This window comes from Trachypithecus francoisi, unplaced genomic scaffold (assembly GCF_009764315.1).
Source record: "Trachypithecus francoisi isolate TF-2019V2 unplaced genomic scaffold, Tfra_2.0 Lachesis_group20, whole genome shotgun sequence".
Taxonomy (NCBI): domain Eukaryota; kingdom Metazoa; phylum Chordata; class Mammalia; order Primates; family Cercopithecidae; genus Trachypithecus; species Trachypithecus francoisi.
The window spans coordinates 11,129,225-11,133,086 of NW_022681466.1; the positions used below are offsets into that span (position 1 = coordinate 11,129,225).

The 3,862-nt window shown below is 52.9% G+C and overlaps 1 pseudogene; it reads left to right on the plus strand.

The window, feature by feature from the left end:
- The first annotated feature begins 2,798 nt into the window (after positions 1-2,798).
- On the plus strand, positions 2,799-2,894 carry LOC117068131 (annotated as a pseudogene).
- Positions 2,895-3,862: the final 968 nt, after the last annotated feature.

Below are 3,862 nucleotides of genomic sequence, written 5' to 3' on the forward strand. Positions count from 1 at the left end.
GTCTCGCTCCATCACCTAGGCTGAAATGCAGTGGTATACTCACAGCTCACTGCAGATTTAACCTCTTGGCCTTAAGGGATCCTTCTGCCTCAGCCCCTGAGTAGCTGAGACTACAGGCGCACACCACCACACCTGGCTAATTTTTTATTTTTTTGTAGCGATGGAGTCTGGCCATGTTGCCCAGGCTGGATTCAAGCTCCTGGCCTCTCCCACCTTGGCCCACAAAAGCTCTGGGATTACAAGTATGAGCCACTGTGCCCAGTCTTTTTTGTTGTTGTTGTTTTTAACAGAAAAATTTGAGCTACTCATTGTGAAGAGATGAGATCATGAGAGAAATCGCGATTTGGCCACCTCTCATGACATAATTATTTCTCGCAAGGGTCATGGATGAGATCAGTAATGACAAAACAAGGGCATTACAGCGTGGGTTTGGGCTATGGCCCCCTAGACCCACTGGGCGCACTTAGCATTATAGGTGCTTCCGTGTGGCTCTCACAGCTCTGCCCACCAAGGCTTCTGGCAAAGAAAGATGAGCCTGAATCTAGGGGCGTTTCTGCAACACAGCTTCCATTTTCAGGAGACACGGGGCGAGGTGACACCACAGGGAGGCAAACAGCTGCCCGATAGATAGGCGACACAGTTGCAGGACAGCTGATCTGGTTTCTGCAACAAATCACAAGTGGTGGGAGGAGCAATGCGGGTCGGGGGTGGCACCTGATCTAGAGTAAGAGAGGTGGCCGGGCGCAGGGGCTCACGCCTGTAATCCCAGCACTTTGGGAGGCCAAGGCGGGTGGATCACGAGGTCAGGAGATGGAGACCATCCTGGCGAACACGATGAAACCCCGTCTCTACTAAAAATACAAAAAACTAGCCGGGCGAGGTGGTGGGCGCCTGTAGTCCCAGCTACCCGGGAGGCTGAGGCAGGAGAACGGCGTGAACCCAGGAGGCGGAGCTTGCAGTGAGCTGAGATCCGGCCACTGCACTCCAGCCTGGGCGACAGAGCGAGACTCCGTCTCAAAAAAAAAAAAAAAGAGAGAGAGAGAGAGGTCCCGGAGGCACCCCCACAATACTTAGACTGTGGGCCTTGTTAGGAACCTGTGTGTTTCATCTGATGGAGGTAAGCAAACAATCAGAGGAATATGATTCCGGACGGGGCCTGAGCGAGTGCCAAGGAGTGACTGTTAATTTGAACATTGCCCTAAGGGAGCCACAAGTGTGTTCCAGAGTTTCCCGTACCTGGCGCCTTGCATCCTGAGCTTCATGGGAACAAAATTTCAGAATGTTTGCTACAGGATGGAAAATGCTTCAGCCAAAGGGGAAAAGCAAAGAGAAAGACAACAGCAATCCATGAAACAAGTGTGGCGATTATCGACAAAGCAAGTGTGGTAATCACTGATCACATGTGAGTTTATTTCAAAACTTACATTAAAAAATGTTGAGGCCAACCATGGTGGCTCACGCTTATAATCACAGCATTTTGGGAGGCCGAGGTGAGTAGATCACCTGAGGTCAGGAGTTCAAGATCAGCCTGGCCAACATGGTAAAACCACATCTCTACTAAAAATAAAAATAAAAATAAAAGCAAAATTAGCCGGGCATGGTGGCAGGAGCCTATAATCCCAGCTTCTCAGGAGGCTGAAGCAGAATCGCTTGAACCCAGAAGGTGGAGTTTGCAGTGAGTCAAGATCGCACCATTGCACTCCAGCCTGGGCAACAAGAGTGAAACTCCGACTCAAAAAAAATTTTTTTTTTGAAAACAGACCAGGCATGGTGGCTCATGCCTGTAATCCCAGCACTTTGGGATATCAAGGCAGGAGGACTGCTTGAGGCCAGGAGTTCGAGATCAGCCTGGGCACATGGTGAGATCCTCATCTCTAAAAAAAGTACAAAAATTTGCCTCCCAAGACACATGCCTGTAGTCCCAGCTACTTGGGAGGCCTGGGAGAGAGGATTGCCTGAGGCTGGGAGGTTGAGGCTGCAGTGAGCTATGATCAAGCCACTGCACTCCAGCCTGGGTGACAGAGCAAGACTCTGTCTCAAAAAATAAAGAAACAAAAATAAAGAAAGACATAGCCTTTCTCTTACAGACATGATCAGGCATCATGGAAATCCTATTGCAGAAGTTGCTCGCCCTTCACCCCTGAGCCTCACCTCACTGTTTCAGGGGATCTGAGTTTGGGGAAGGAAAGTCTATGGGGCCATAACTTCTCCCTTGTGGCTCCTGCGCCCACAGCCATGGGCCCCCCACATTGGGGCTGGGGGCCTGAGCAGAGTCCCTGTCCAGCCCCCACTGAGCTCCAGCATCCGGGACAACCTCACGCCATCCCTCCTGGACTTTGTGCTGGGAATGAGCTCAATTTGAGAGCCCCCCTGAGGTCTGGTCTCTCCAGCACACCCTCCGTAGTGGGCAGAATGGTGCCCCTAAGAGGTCCACATCCTAATCTGTGCATGGGCTACTTTTCATGGCAAAAGGGACCTTGCCAGTGTGAGCGAGGGTCCTGTGATGGGAGACTCCCCGGGATTAGGCAGGTGAACCCAATGGCATCACAAGGGCTCCTGTGAGCGAGAGGCGGAGGTCAGAGCACACGTGGTGTCAAAGCAGAGGGTGCGGTGACGCCCCAGCCTGGGACTGAGGCCCAGAACACGGTGGTCTTCAGAAGCCAGGAAAGGCCAGGAGACGGATCTGCGCCCAGCCTCCAAAAGAAGCCAGCCCTGATGACACCGTGGTTTCAGTCCAGTGTGGCCCCATCGGACTTCTGATCCCCAGAAATCTAAAATTATAAATTGGCATTGTTTTGATCATTTTGTGGCTGATATGTGTGATGAGGGGGTTTTCACACTCTTATGTGGGATGGGAAACGTCTTTAGAACAGTGGCACTTGACCTGTCTTACATGGGGGGAAAATGAGGAAAAAATAAATAAATTTGCATTGTTTTAAACCACTGAGTTTCTGGTCATGTGTAACAGCAGAAACAGCAAACGGATGCGCCCTCCAAGGCTCCCGTACATGCCTGCGAAGCTCAGGGTCGCTGAGGAGGGTCACCCTGGCCATCTGGGGGCAGGTGGTACATCACGACCTCCCTCCCTTATCACTGCCCTTCCTCCCCCATCACCATCTTTGATGGCACAGGGACCAACCCACAGTGAAGCAGCCAGACAGGCAGGCTGTGCTAATTCCCTGCAAGGCAGAGCTGTTCCTCCAGCCTTGGAATGCAGCCAGCCCCTGCATGGCAGCCTCAAGGGGACAGGACCCCGTGCTCTCTCCTCTCCTCTTTCCCCTGGCCCCGGCCCTGTCCCTCTGCTCCCCGCCCCCAGCCCCACTGCCTTAGGCCTCCCTTGAGCTCCTAGGACAGGTTGGCAAATTGCTATGTGTGCATATTTTCTAGGGAGAGTCCACAACCATGGTCAGAGTCCCTCTAGTCCAAAAAGAGACAGAGCCACGGCCTCGAGCAGCTCCTTGAGCCCCAGGTTCTGAGCTGGAACTGGATTCCCTGAGCCAGCTCTTATTCCACGGTGACAGGCATCTGCTGATGTAGCCTCCTCTTATCTTCCCCAGAAACCAGATTAGATGCGGCCAGCAAAAAGCATGTTCTTGGCTGGCAAAATGCTTTCACTGGCCCAAAGTTCCCCTGTCCCTCCAGCCCACGGAGGGCACCGCACTCCCTCATCTAGACGGGCTCCAGGCCCTGTGCCCCACCTCCCTGGAGTGAGCCTAGGCCCTGTGCTGTGTTCATCATCTGGGAGCGTTGTGAGGTAGGGATTTCCCATGACATCCAGACCCTTGAGTCCTTGGGAGCAAGGACTGGACTCTCTGGTTTCCCTTCACACGGCAGGTGCTGAATCAATGCCCAGGAACCAAGG